The sequence below is a fragment of the Lepidochelys kempii genome, chromosome 2 (genome assembly GCF_965140285.1).
Source record: "Lepidochelys kempii isolate rLepKem1 chromosome 2, rLepKem1.hap1, whole genome shotgun sequence".
Lineage (NCBI taxonomy): Eukaryota > Metazoa > Chordata > Testudines > Cheloniidae > Lepidochelys > Lepidochelys kempii.
The window spans coordinates 196,708,028-196,723,707 of NC_136381.1; the positions used below are offsets into that span (position 1 = coordinate 196,708,028).

Genomic DNA, 15,680 nt, shown 5'->3' on the forward strand with positions numbered 1-15,680 from the left:
ATAATCCTTAGAATGGGTTAGAATGTGAACACTCAAGAATTCAAATTTGAAAATCACTTTTTATTAATACTCCAGAGTACTAGTTTAAAATGGCAGTTTTGGCAAACATTCCTGCTGGTAACTTGTTTACTAGAATACTCTCAGGAAGGGGACACAAAACACAGGTGCAGCAAAAGCATTATAAACTTCAAACAAAGGCCCTGTCTACACACAAACTTGCACCTGTTTAATAAAACAGGTTTAGTTAAACCCTTGCAAACACCTCTATGGACACATTTATTTTGGTTTACAAGCAGCTTATTTTGGTTTAGCTTAAACCTGTTTCCAATCAACTTAGGGCTTGTCTGCACCTAAAACACTACAGTGGCACAGCTGCACCATTGTAGCGTTTCAGTGTAGACACTACCTATGCCAATTGGAGGGATTCTCCTGTTGGCGTAGATAATCCACCTCCCTGAGTGGGAGGTTGATGAAAGAATTCTTCTGTCAACCTAGTGCTGTCTACACTGGGGGTTAATTCAATATAGTTACTCCTTGGGGGGGGGTAGATTTTTCTCATGTAAATTCCCAGGGTAGATCAGACCTTAGGCTAACTCAAAATATGCCTGGTTTAAACCAAAATCAGAATGTCCATACAGCCTTTTGCATCAGTTTAGCTAAACTGGCTTTAAAAATCACACCTTCAGTTAACCCATTGCAACTCAGTTCGTGGACAAGCACAAACAATCCCATGCATTTGCCCAGCTCCAGGAAGATACATGAATAGAGTGCAAACTCAAGGAGCCTGTTTCTCCACTTCCTTGCACCTCATTCACCCCTCTGTAAAGTGAACACCATCACAGTGAGGGAGTAGAGAATTCTGATTTTGCAGCAGTTTACACCCACTGTACAAAGGTATAAATGACTACAAAAGGTGCAACCCTGTAGAGAACCAGGGCCAATGATTTATGAAAGTTCCAAGGCAAGAGAAACCTCCCACTGGAGCAGTTCAAGAGGGCACATCTCTGCCATACACATGCAGCTGATTTTTGCCTTTAATGTATGGAAGATGAACACCAAGTTATAAATTCAGACATACCCGGTTCCATTTCACTATAAATAGCTCATAATAAACCTGCCATAAAATAAATACGTGGAACCAGAAATACAATAGGGAAACAGAATGATACTATGCCTAATAATAATACCAAATAAGCAACCAAGTTATCTTTCACTGGTTAAACACTTTAGGAATTCTATTAAAATATAAATTATATGACAAACACAAACACACATAGACAGTTTATATTCACATGTGCACATGCAAACACCCCCCACCCCCACAAATGTAACGGTGACCGACATGCTAAATTGCAGTGACGTGTGCATTGTTGCCAACTCTCACAATTTTATCAAGAGTCTCGCAATATTTGGTGATTTTATTAAAGCCCCAGCTCCCTGGAATAGGTCAATGTGGGAGAATCGCAGCTTACCTTTAAAAAAAAAAAAAAAAAAAGGAAAAAGAAAGAAAGACGGGGAGGTTCTGTTTATAAAGACTTGAAAACATGAACCCTAAAGGCTCAAAAACCTGAAGTAACATTTCTTATTTTTTAAAGTCTCCTGATTTTTAGCCAACCTCATACTTTTTTGGGTTGATTCAAGAATGCTTGGCATTGGCAATGTAAGTGGCATATTACCTCCTCATCTAAGCCCTATCCATAATGCGTCTCCCCTAGAACTACCTGTAACGTTCCACACCTCAGAGCAGTTTGAAAGAAGTATCATTTTATAAAACGGAAATAGTAATAAAAAAACACAGAAAACACCCTCAAGTTACTATTATAGTAAAATATGTATAGATGAGTGACCATATTTTTAAGGGGGGGGGGCGGGGAATAAAACCCTACAGGGGCAAAAGGTTGAAAAGTAAACTGATCTTGAAAAAGGAAAAAAAAATAAAAACAAAACAAATACCTCCCTCCCTCTCCTTCCTTTTACACCTTCCCTCATACCCCATCCCTTTTACAGATGAGAAGGCTTTTCCCTCCACAGTAACTAAAATACATTTTTGCTTATATTGCATTTCAAAACTGAATTGGGAACGAGGGGCTGGCTGTTACAATGTCAGCAATGTGAAGACAAATCATGTGATCGATTCGGAGAATATAAACCTAGCTGATATTTAGAGGGGAAGAAAAAGAGGGGAGGTCGGGAACAAGGAAGGCATGATATGAGTTTAAAAAATTAGATTAACTAATGTTTTTAGAAGCACTTTCCCTTTTCAGCACTTTGGCACTTTTTTTTGTGTGTATATTGTGAAGTATTATTTTGCTTCGTTACTTTCCTGTAGCTGAAGGGAGAGGGAAGATTAGGAAGTGTCTTTATTTTGAAAATGGTGAGCAATGGAGTCAATTAAAGCAGAGGAATCACAGAACCCAATCAGCCTAAAGATTTGCAATTTCACAGGCAGTTATTCAGAAATCAGATTATTTTGCAAACCTCTGCATTTTGATTGGTTAACTGTTTGGATTAATCAACCCATCAGTGCACAGGGATCAAGCCCGCCGACAGCAATTCCGGGCCCCAAAGCAGAACAGTCCATAGGTCCCCAGGCCTGGCGTGGCGTCACCACATGGGCGCAGACCGGCGGCTGTTGCCCAGTGAGCTGCTGCCGGCTCTGCTGTTGGTGTCCAGCAAACTGCTGGTTGCTCCGCTGGACGCGCTTGTCCAGCACGGCCAGGGCTTCCACGTGCCCGCCCGGCTGCCTTCGCTGCTGCCGGTACCACCTCACACGCGCTAGGAGCCCTGCAGCCCGCCCAGTTGATTTAAAAGGGCCCAGGGCTCCCAGCCACCGCCACAGCTACATGGCAGCGGCAGTGGCTGGGGGCCCCCGGGCCCTTTTAAATCACCCGGACCCCTGGGCAATTGCCCCGCCATCAGCAGGCCTGACAGGGATCAGCATATTTTACCATTATTTAGAAATAAATATACAGTGGTAGTGCAAATCAGACCTATAACCAGAATGCAGAGGATGGAATAACAGAGAAAATACAGTTATGCATCACGAACTGTACAGCATCCCTCACTCTCACTGAGACAATTCTATTTCAGTGGAATATTAGTGTGAGATTTTGTTTTGATTATTGAGTCTTCTTTATACCTGTAGCAAAAATAAAAAGGTTAAAAAATAAAAATTGCAGCCAACATGTTTCATACCACAGAGTTTATCTTCCAGTTCCTTTTCTAGAGTGGGAAGCACTGATCCTTGTAGCAGATACAGATTAAATACAGTGGCTTTAAATACCATTAGACATTTTAGCTAAATTTTAAGTGTGAATGAATTCCCACCTGAAAGTTTGCTCTGTGACCATTATTTACGTATCATTATCAATATGATAAACAGGAGCAGTAAATAGATGCATTAGATCATAAAGGGCTAAATTAGGCTGCCCACTCTACCCTCAAGGGATTTACACTGTTTTGTATAGAAAGGAAAATAATTCCACATTATATTTTCTCTGCACAAACAATATTTTCTTCTCTTGATGGGAAGAGATGACTTCAAAGAAGCCATGTTTCAGACCACAAGCTGAAACAGGATGGACAGCTATTCCAACTAGGGATTTCAAAGGATTTGTAAAAAATTGTAATTGATTACAGTTACAAACTCCTGGTAAATAGTAGCATCCCCATTTTAGAGATGGAGAAACTGAGGCACAGAGATGTTAAATCAGAGGTCTGCAAACTGTGGGGCATGCCCCTCTAGGGAGGTGCAGCGGAATGTTTGCGGGGGCACGGTGGGGTCTGGGCCAGGCCCCATGGGGGCCAGGCAGGGAGCACCACCCAGCCCTGATCCAGCCCTGCCCCCAGTCACAGCCCTGCCCCTCAGCCTTGGGTGCTGACCACAGCTTCTGCTCTTGACACCAGCCACCGCCACAGCTACCATGGCAGCGGCAGTGGCTGGGGGCCCCCGGGCCCTTTTAAATCACCCGGACCCCTGGGCAATTGCCCCTACCCTCCAGCCATGGCCCCATTCCTGGCCCCAGCCCAAGCCCTGCCTTCTGTATGCAAAACTGGTGTATTCCCATGTCATAGGGTGGCTCTGTCCTGGGAGCCCTCCAGTGTCAGGCTGAAGTACAACAGATGGACCTGCCTCGGTTTCCCTCCTTCACAGTTCCCAGTAAGAAACCTTACATGGAGCTGACTAGCAATACTCCTCTTTGGGGGCAGTTTATTACAAAAACATAGTGCAAGTAGTCCATAACAACAGTCCCAACACATAATCCATTTATGACCCCTCAGTGTCTACAATCCTTGAAATCTCACATCCTCTAGTCCATCAATGCCTCACATACTGTGCTATGGTGTCTTCTACCACACCAAGGCTCTTTATCAGTCCTCTCCTGTAACTTTCTGCCAGGACAGCCGCCCCAGCCCTTATACCTCCCAGCTGGAGTGCAACCCCGCTCTTCCCACCAAGAACCCAAAGGCCTCTCTGCTGGGAGTTCATCTTCACCAGGGCATCCACCATTTCCTCTGTTCCGTTAACCTCCCTTGTCCCAGACAGGCCAACAGGTGGGTATTTCCATGGCTCCCCTGGCTCCAGCTCTCCAGTGTGGAGATGTCAGCAAGTAAGCCCCCCTTCTGCTCTCCTGCCTTCAACTGTGGCTCTCCATCTTAGAAATCTGCAGGCAACTCCCTCTGCTGCTCTCTGGTCTTCAGCCCTCTCCAGCCAAGGCTTTCTGGCTTGGGGAAATCAGCCAGCAAACCCCTCTCTTGCTGCTCTGCTGCCTCCAGCACTCCCCCTGGAACCTCCTACCACTTCCTTCTGGGACGTCCTGCTTTCTGGCAGCTCTCACCTGCCAATCTCTCACTCCCAGGCAGTTCTCACTTGCCCCTTTTCCTGACTGTCCATGTCCGTGCACTAAGGCAGCTCTGCCTCGCCCACCCTTTAGGGCTCAAATGCCCTCTTTTAAGACCAACTGGGGGTCAGCTGACCAGACACAAGTGCACTGACCTTGTCCTTGAAAGGGCCAGAGTCACCCTGTGACATCCCAATTAGGTGGGTTTAAGTGTGTGTGCGCCCACGCACACAGAGAGAAAGAGAGTAAGGGATGGGGGGGGAGCGGGGGGGGAAGGGAGGGGATTCAAAAACCTCTGGCCAGTTGTGTAGTTGTCTGAAAATGTAACCTTAAAGGTTAAAACTTTGAAGACAGCAGATTAACAGTACATTGAAAAACTCTGATGCTGAGATTTAGTCTAAATATTGTTTTTAAACACTTGGCAGCAGCTGTTATGCTGCTGTTATGCTGTAAGAGCTGAGCTTCAGAGCAGCCAGGAGCATTTGTGTTGGAGAAGTGGCTTAAAACTGCATGGGCAGTTAGGAAGACCTGAGTCAGGCATTTGGCTGGGAAGGGCTGAGCCAAAAGATCTGAGAGCTTTATTATAGGGGCAGCCTGAAATATTCCACACTGCTGAAGTTTAGAGGTTATAAAACACAGAGGAGGGCCTGCTGAGACCTTAGGATGCTGTTTGTTATGCTGGACTCTGACATTTCTGGATGGAAAAGAGGCTGAATTCAGATGGGGTTTTCCACGGCAGTTGAGACAGTCTTTGGAAGAACTGGGAACAGAAAGATTTGTTGACTGAAAACAATTGTGATACTTGGCTTCTAATGAGGGATGTAGCTGAGATTCTTGGGCTGCTAGCATTCTGCCTATGCCATCTTATATCATTTATTCTTTGACAATATTTTTTTTCGTTTAGTAGTGTTGCTTTTTGGCTGTTTTTTTTAAATCATTAGCCTAATCTGTATTTGAACCAAGCTGATTTTGGTTTACTCAGGAGTCCTGTGAATTAATTCTCCTTATTAACAATCTGTCATAATTCCCGGGAGCAATTTGCAAAGGTGAATTAACCACTGACTACTAGTTAAAAGGAGTTACATTTTATGTCTTCCAAATTGACTTTGGCATCTCTGAGAACACATTGTGGCACCTAGTTTAGTGTCATTCTTAAAGTCCTCTTTAGATAGGCATAGTCAGCGTTAATATTTATGGGCCATATAAAAGTTGTCTTGTCCTTGAATAATTAGATACTACCACTTACATCACACTGATATTGATACTGATCAATATCAGTTACAGATTGCCTTTAGAATCACTGTAACCTCATCCAGAACATTTTAGACACTAGTCACGTCAAATGATTCAAAATTATTACCATTTCTGTCATGCTGTTTAGTAGTCAGGTTCCATCCTCCCTTTAAATAACAATAGTACACCCTTATGGAAGAAACCATCCATATGTCACTGAATTACTCTTTAAAATATAGTTGTATCACACATTTCTCATTTCTTGACAATATTGTTCCAACTGTAGTGGCTATGTATCTTCAATCTTATCTTTGGAACCACAATTTAAATCAGGGGCGGCCAGCCTGAGAAGAAGCCAGAATTTACCAATGTGCATTGCCAAATAGCCACAGTAACACGTCGGCAGCCCCCCATCAGCTCTCTCCCGCCAGCAGCACCACCGATCAGCACCTAACCCTCCATCCCTGCACCTCCTGTCCGCCGCAATCAGCTGTTTTGTGGTGTGCAGGAGGTTCGGGGGGGGGGGAGGGGAGAGAGGAGGAGCCAGGGCACAGCAGACTCAGGGGAAGGGGCGGGGGCCTTGGAAGAAGGGGTGGAGTGGGGCTGGGGCTTGGGGCAGAGGCAGGGGTTGAGCAGTAAGCACCCTGTAGCACATTCGGAAGTTGGCACCTGTAGCTCCCTCCAGCCCCGGAGTTGGCGCCTATGCAAGGAGCTGCAGATTAACCTCTGAAGAGCCGCATGTGGCTCCAGAGCCACAGGCTGGCCATCCCTGATTTATATGATCAATGCTAGTCTGGATTCAGGACAAGACATAACACGAGACCATTTAGAGAAGGCTTGTAATGATTTCTTTCTTTTTGTGGACTCATGTTCAAAATTTCTTCTTGTTCTTTAGTACTGACCTTTTTTGAAATTGCAGATCATGGGACCCTTCTAGGACATTTGAAATATATACTAGATCATATATGGAAACTGGTTTGGTTTGTATTTGACTGGCTAGTTGCAGTATGTGACCTTTAATCTGGAAGGCCACTTTCAATCAATTCCATGAATGAGAATTGAAGCGTTTTTCCAGAGTTCCATTTTTGTCATTTCTACATGCTTTTTCTTTCTGCTAGTTTTCACAGATTGGAACACTTTCAAACTTCATGACACCTCAGAAAACCAGGTCACTAATTTATTAGATGTCTAACTATAGATAGAGGTGCCCAACTTTAGGTAGGCAAGTCTAACACTCTGATCCCAAATTTTAACATTGGGCCCTTGTCATTAATGTTATATATAAAATAATAGAACATTCCACTGCAGTCTTCACATAGCATTTCTCATTTCTCCTTTATAAATGAACTGTACCAATTTTGCTAGACACAGAATTCTAAAAGTTAAAAGAAAACTATGTCCAACTTCCACAGCACAGCAGTCTGAAAAGCAGACATGGCAGGGAACATTTTTGCTATACATCAAATGTGGATTATATTTAAGGGTTGTGGGCTGGAACTTCATCTGGTGTAAATCAGCACAGCTTCATTGAAATTAATGACGCTAAACTGATTTACATCAGATGATGGAGACACAGTGTTTTTTTGCTTTTTAATTAAAACTGCTCTACAAAAATACTACAATAATGGTCCAAACTACTTAGGCTTAAAATAGTGTTACTGCCATTTGTAGTAGTTTGACCATTACTATTGTAGTGCTAGATAAACAGAATGCACCAATTCACTTTGCCAGCATTCACAACCCCTTTTATTTGCTTATTTGAATGCCTTTGGGTGGGCACATTTTTAATAGCGAGAATGTTCTCAGAAAGCAAAGCAGTTGTGAAGAGAGAGATGATAGCAGCTGGAGGTATCCATTGGAGTATTCCATCTGGTTAGGGGAACTCAGTGCTGGCAGAAAACTGCCCCCTCACACTGCTGCCAATGGAGGGAAAAGAGGGATGTTAGGGCATTCCAGAGGGAAGGAGCATGGCAGAGCATAGTTACACTATGCCTGATCTTCTACTGGAATAAGGTGCTTGAGGATGCTTATGCCAGTTGCTTGAGCTCTTCCCATGCAGGTCTAAACTGCACTTGGGCTAGGTCGCTGAGGATCAGGAAGCCACCACTAGGTCCCTGTGGACCCCCTCTCCATTGTGTCTGAGCTCTTCATAGACTTCATAACTTGCCAACAGACTTCAATGGTGCTCCATAATAGCATAAGTATTTGTTCGGGAGGGGCTTGATCCCACGCTCATTGAAGTCAATAGCAAAACTCACACTGATTTCAAGAATGCTTAGATCAACTTGTAGGATTGGGGCATTTAATGTCCATTACAAACAAATTTACATCTCTTTACCCACCATTACACTTTTTTCCCATCCATTTACTTTTTGCCTTCTATACATTTCTGTTTCTAGACCATAGTTAAATAAATGCTTAGACAGATATGTACACCCACACACACTCTACAAAGGATTAAGTTGATGTATATATTTCCTCTATCTGTAGAGCAACAGAAAAATCTTATGAGAGTATTCACACCAAAAGTGGTCTCCTGGTCTTTTTCAAAATCTTTTTGTGTTTCATCCAAGTAGATTTGAAAAAATACAAACTTTTTATGAACTGAAAAAAGGACTCCTTCTGTTTATAAAGCTCACAGTGGATCATCTATTCAGGAAAGAAGTTACTCACTTTGTGCAGGAATGATGGTTCTTCGAGAAGTGTGCTCCACTGTGTGTGTGTCTGCGTCCCTGTGCTGCTGATCAGAGAACTTTGGTAGCAATGTCCATTCAGACCACGCATGCCTTGAGGCCAGAGTGCATGGGCAAACCCTCCTCACTTCCTTCTCTACTGCAGAGTCAATGACAAGAACTCCAAAGTGGAGGGGAGAAGGATGGGTCATAGGGACACACATCTCGAAGAACCATCATTACTGCACAAGGTGAGTAATTTCTTCTTCTTCGAGTAGTGTCCCTATGGGTACTCCACTCTAGGTGACTCCTGAGCAGTGCCCACCACTGGAGGTCAGGCTTTGGAGTCAAGTCAAGACTGTTTTAGATGATGGCAGCGTGGCACCAAATCTGACTTCTGCAGCCGAGTCCCCCAGGATAACATAATGTTCTGCAAAGGTATGTGTAGATGCCCAGGTGACTGTTCTTCAGATTTCTGATATAGGGATACCCTTGGAGAAGCTGACGGAAGATAAGACCAATCTCAGAGTGCATGCATATTGAAGATGGGGTGCTACATTACACATCTGGTAACAGAGCGTGATACAGTTCAAGACTCATTTGGAGAGTCTTTGGGCTGAAATTGCTGTATCTTTTGAACTATCTGCAATGGAGGGGAAGAGTCTCAGAGATTTTCTAAAAGCTCTTGTTCTGTTCCAATAGAAGGCCACATCTCTCCTCAAGTCGAGCGTATGGAGGATGGCTTCCCTATTAGCCTGATGAGGTTTGGGATAAAAGGTTGGAACTGAATAAGCTGATTTATATGAAATGCGGCAGTCACCTCAGGAGTGAACTTCGGATATGGTCTAAGACTGACTTTGGCAGGGAAGAACACTGTGAAGTCAGGATGCGATTTCTTGAGAATCAACAGGTAGCCCAGGACTACCGGTAGAATGGCTGCATTCAGGGTGGTGCCTTTGGGTTGACACCAGATGTGAAATCTTTTCCACTTTTGTAGGTAGGTACAATGAGTAGCAAAGGCGCCAACTTCCCCTCTGCCCTGTGGGTGCTCGACACCCCCCCAGGCCCCACCCTCGCCCAGCCCCAATTCCACCCCTTCCCCCAAGTCCCTGCCATGCCTTTTTACCACCTCCTCCCCAGAGTGCACTGCATCCCCACTCCTCCTCCTCCCTCCCGGAAAGTCCTAAGCGCAGCCAAACAGCTGTTAGGCGGCAGGCGGGAAGCGTTGGAAGGGAGAGGAGCGGGGCACTGCGCGCTTGGGGAAGGAGGATGCGAGGAGGGGGTGGGGGAAGGGGGAGCTTGGCTGCCAGTGAGTGCAGATCACCTGCTAATTTTTCCCTGTGGGTGCTTCAGCCCCGCAGCACCCACGGAGTCAGCGACTATGATGAGTAGCTTCTTTCCTACTGTGTAATAACACCTTTTTTACTTCTCAGAGAAAGATGTCTCTATGTGCAGGAACTATGAAGAAGCCAGGCTTTCAGTCACAGAATCCACAGGTTGGGATGGAAAGTGTGTCTCTTGTTCTGTAATAGCAGGTAAAGAGTGATTGGAAGAGTTATCAGTGGACATAGTGCCAGCTGTGACAGGTAAGGGTACAACGTCCGTCTGGGCCAGGTGGGAAGCAATCAGTATGATGTTTGCTTTTTCACTTTCAACAGGATTTTCAGTATTGGAGGGAATGGTGGAAAGATGTAAAGAAGACCCTGGTCTCATGGAAGGAGGTGAACATCTCCCATGGAATGTCATCTGATCTCCACTCTGGAGCTGTATTGTGGACATTTCTTGTTCTGGTAATTAGTGAACAGATCTATTGTCAGTGTCCCCTGTTGTCGGAATATGTCATGGAGGACCACCAAATCTATTTCCTGTTCACGGTCGGGTGAAAATTTGTGGCTGAGACTCTCCGACATCGTGTTGTGTACTCCCAGTAGGTAGGCCGCTGATATTATGACATTGTGGGAAATGCACCAGTTCCATGGCTCTAGTGCTTCCAAGTACAGGGAGGGTGATCTGGTGCCTGCTTGTCGGTTTATGTAATACATGCAGGCCGTTTTGTCCATCATGACTTTCGTGTGTGTGTCTTTGATCAGAGGGAGGAAGTGGGCACACACGTTTCTGACCAGTCTGAATTCAAGCAGGTTGATGTGAAGGCACGTCTCGGATAGAGACCATTTGCCCTGCACTGTGAGATCACTGAACCCCATCAGTAATCAGGAGTGATGATGGAAGGGTAATCAGGAGGGAAGACTGAATAAATGGGATTCCTGTACAGACATTCACTGGGTCCTTCCACCAGTCCAAGGATTGTTTGACCTTGGTGGGCATCAATAGTACTTTGCTTATTTTGTCTCTATTCAACCTGTAAACTGAACTGAACCACACTTGTATGCACATCATGTGAAGACTGTCATGTGCTGTAATCAGTGTGCCTGCGGCCATATGCTCCCAGATCTGGAGGTAGTGTCTGGCTGAAAGCTGGGGGCTGGATTGCGCTGTCTCTAAGAGCATAGAGACACTGAGAAATCTGATGTGGGAGGAGCGCCCTCACCTGGATGGAGCTGAGGTCGGCTCTTATGAATTCTAGACTCTGTACCATTGTTAATATTGATTTTTGTTTGTTGATTTGTAGGCCCAGATTCTGGAACAGGTCCAGTGTGGTCTGGGTGACTCACGGGGCTGTAGAGAAGGAATGTGCCCTGAGAAGGCAGTCGTCCAGGTAAGGATATATCATGATGCCCTGAGAGCGTAAGTGGGCTGTCACTACCAGAGGACCTTGGATAATACTCTGGAGGCCAATGAGAGGCTGAAAAGGAGCAGTCTGTAGTGGCTTTAGCCATGACTCGATATAATCAAAATGTGGAAGTACGCAGCTTGGAGGTTGAGGGCCAACAACCAATCTCTTTTCTCTAATGCTGGAATAATCGTTGATCAAGTGACCATCTTCAACTTCTGCGCCTTGACAAATTTGTTGAGTGCTCTGAGGTCTAGTATGGGTCTCCAACCTCCCTTTTTCTTTGGTATCAGGAAGTAGTGAGAGTAGAAAGCTTTTTCTCATACATGTGTGGGCAATGGCTCTATGGCTCCTATGCTGAGGAGATGGTTTATCTCCTGACATAGCAGGCTTTCATGAGGAGGATCCCAGAAGAAGGACAGAGAAGGGTGTTTGGAAGGGGGATTGGAAGAGAAATGGAGAAATGTCCATCCTGGATGATCTTCAGCACCCATTTGTCAGTTACCTGTTCCCCGGTGCTGTGGAACAGGGTGAGAATGTCTCTGAAGGAATGGGTGGTGTTTTCCAGCACAAGATAACGATGAGGAGAATGTTCTCTGGGCATCTCAACCAACCTGTCAAAACTGCCACTTTGAGGTGGAAGGTTGAGAGGAAGTGGGCTGAGATCTTGACATCTTCCATCTGGGGAACCTCTGCTTCTTCCTCTGAGGTTTGTATGATCTCTGTGATGAATATTGAGAAGAATATTAAGAAGATGAGCAGGGCTTGAATGGTGGCCAAGGGCTATACTTTCTTTTGTACCAAGGTGTATAGATCCCAAGGGATCGAAGAATGGCCCTGGAATCTTTTAATGTGTGAAGAGAGGTGTTGGAATTCTAGGGGAATAATTATGTCCCTTCAAAATGAAGGTCCTCCCCAGTAGTTTGGACCTCCTTTGAGAAACCGGATAGATGAAGCCATGGGACTCATTTCATCACAATGGCAGTGGAAATTGAACGTGCCACCATGTCAGCTACATCAAGTGCAGACTGGAGAGCGATCTTAGCCACGAGTTGGCCTTCATTGACTATAGCCTTGAATTCCTCCTTATGAGAATTGGGAAGCTGCTCAATAAAAGAACTGAGTTTTGCGTAGTTCTGATAGTTGTATTTTGCCAATAAGGGTTGGTAGTTTGCAATGCAGAACTGGAGGGTGGCCGAGGAATATGCTTTCCTGCCAAAAAGATCCAGGTTGTTCCAGTCCTGGTCGTAAGGTGTGGATTTAAACTGGTGTTGGCGGCCCTTAGAATTGACTGCATCCACAATGATCGAATTGGGAGGCGGGTGGTAGAAGAGAAACTCCGTGTCTTTTGCTGGCACATAATATTTCCTGTCAGCCTGCCTGCATGTTGGTGGGACCGACGTGAGGGCCTGCCATATGACCTTGGCGGAGTCCAGGAGTGCCTCATTAATAAGAAGGGACACTCTGGAGGAAGTGGAGGAATGTAAAATGTCCACCAGCTTGCTGTGAGACTCGGTCACCTCCTGCAATGGTATTTATAATTCTCCTGGCACCCTCTGTGCCAGGTCCTGGAATAGTTTAAAATCATCATCCATAGATGGCAGAGGGGGCATCACCATCTCGTCTGGTGATAACGAGAAGTGGGCTCGAGGAGTGACTTCCTACTCAACTTCGGCCTCTGGTTCCTCCCTTGCCTGCTCAGGGGGTTCAGAAGTCCTTGAGGCAGCAGCTGAAATAGTGTGTTTCCTTGATTGCTGGTAGGTCTCAGAGGTAAGACCTAGGTAAGAGGCCTGTTGTCTTTGAGCCTACCAAGGATCCCAGTATGGCCACTGTGACAAGAAGGGACCTGGTGGTTGATACCACAGTTGACCAAATCAGGGAGGCTGTGGATCAGAGGGATGATAAGCCTGATGTCCACAGTGAAAATGAGCCCCATATGGCAGGTGAGAACAGCGGTGGGAAATCACATCCTCTTGTTCACTTTCTGACTCCAACAATAAGAAGGGCGATGCATGGCAGGAAGATGAGACTGAGCTACGGGGGAGAGATAGATATGCTGGAGGTAGGGACAGGGTCCAGAGTGACCTAGACAAATTGGAGGATTGGGCCAAAAGAAATCTGATGAGGTTCAACAAGGACAAGTACAGAGTCCTGCACTTAGGACGGAAGAATCCCATGAACTGCTACAGGCTGGGAACTGACTGGCTAAACAGCAGTTCTTCATAAAAGGACCTAGGATTTACAGTAGATGAGAAGTTGGATATGAGTCAATAGTGTGCCCTTGTTGAAGAAGGCTAACGGCATATTGGGCTGCGTTAGCAGGAGTGTTGCCAGCAGATCGAGGAAAGTGATTATTCCCCTCTATTCAGCACTGGTGAGGCCACATCCGGAGTACTGCGTCCAGTTGTGGTGTCCCCACTACAGAAAGGATGTGGACAAATTGGAAAGAGTCCAGCGGCAGGCAATGAAAATGATTAGGGGGCTGGGGCACATGACTTATTAGGAGAGACTGAGGGAACTGGGCTTATTTAGTCTGCAGAAGTGAAGAGTGAGGGGGGATTTGATAGCAGCCTTCAACTACCTGAATGGGGGTTCCAAAGAGGATGGAGCTAGGCTGTTCTCAGTGGTGGCAGATGGCAGAACAAGGAGCAATGGTCTAAGGTTGCAGTGGGGGAGGTCTAGGTTGGCTATTAGCAAAAACTATTTCACTAGGAGAGTGGTGAAGCACTGGAATGGGTTACTTAGGGAGCTGGGGAATCTCCATCCTTAGAGGTTTTTAAAGCCCGGCTTGACAAAGCCCTGGTTGGGATGATTTAGTTGGGGCTGGTGCTGTTTTGAGCAGGGGATTGGACTAGATGACCTCCTGAGGTCTCTTCCAACCCTAATCTTCTATATATTCTATTATTCTAAGATGTTGGTAACTCAGGGTCTCTGGGTGAACTTAGTACCAGGGCTCCAGTACTGAGCAGAGGCGAGTCTGGTGCATCAGACCCCAAAAGATCCAGTGCGCACCAGAAATCAGGTGGGGCGGACAGCAGCAGGCCGAGAGGCTTGTACCGACTGGGTTGGAGGTGCGGATCTGGTAGTAAGGTCCATCAGTGCCTGGCATACCGCAGGCAGTGCCGATGTTGACATCTGTACTAGTGAAGCCTTCCTCAGGGCGGATCTTCTATGTTTTTTGTGCCCCTGCAGTATCAGTGCTTCCTTGCCTGTGCCCATTGGGTCTTTAGGCAGCCTGACTTGCTCTGTTAACTCAGTACTTGCATGCCCTGGGTACCAAATTTAGATGGCTTTGGTGCCATCAGAACCAGTGAAACTGATCGAGCTGGATACTGATTGTTTTTTACTCCATCAGGGCTCAGTAAGGGGACTCACAGACCTTTTCTTACGGGCCTTACATGAATGGCTTGTGGGCATCTCCCAGGGCTCACCTCCCTTCAAAGTAGAGGCTTGCGGTGGGGGCTCCCACTGGGACTCCGGAGTTTGAAGGGCTGGCTCCATGAGTAGGAGTTTGAGCCTTAGTTCTCTGTCTTTCCTGGATCTGGGCTTCAGTTGCTGACACAAGCCACAGGTCTGTGGAATATGTTTTTCTCCCAGACAGCGAACACACTGCGAGTGTCCGTCAGTCACTGGGATAGATTCTTGACTTTTAAATTGAGTTCATAGTGTATATATGTTAAGGAATTCTCACTTTGCAAACTTTCTAACTGCTGTGCTGTAAGATGGACTCAGCTTTCTTTTAATTAAGTTTGCCCACAGAAAGCACAGCATCTTCTAAACCTAAATAGTGCTAGAACTGAATTATTATACCTCTACCATGTCTGGTGCAGAATCTTCCATCATATATATTATCTGCCAATGCTGATTTGATTTTTCCGCTCATCTCACGCTGCAAATATGGGAGTTACTATGGACTGTGCCTTTTGAGCATTATATCAGATCTGTGGGTTGATATTTCCTTTTATTGTGCACAGAATATTGTCATAACTCAACCAGAATTATTACAGCCTGATGCAGAGACAATTATTCATACTTTTGTAACTTCTAGGTCAGACTGTTACAATTTCCAAGTTTATAGATTTCTAGAAAAAAAAGCACATGGTTTCTAACTTGTATTCTAACTTGTACAATATGCCTCAGTCAGAACGCTATCACACACTATGCAAATTTACCACATCACTCCAATTTTGAGGGTGTTCTGCT

General features: G+C 45.5%; 1 protein-coding gene across 5 annotated transcripts in view; it reads right to left on the reverse strand.

Annotated features, from left to right (window-relative positions):
• RBMS3 (RNA binding motif single stranded interacting protein 3) overlaps positions 1 to 15,680 on the reverse strand; it is a 918,866-nt gene that overhangs the window by 181,177 nt on the left and 722,009 nt on the right. The window lies entirely within an intron of this gene.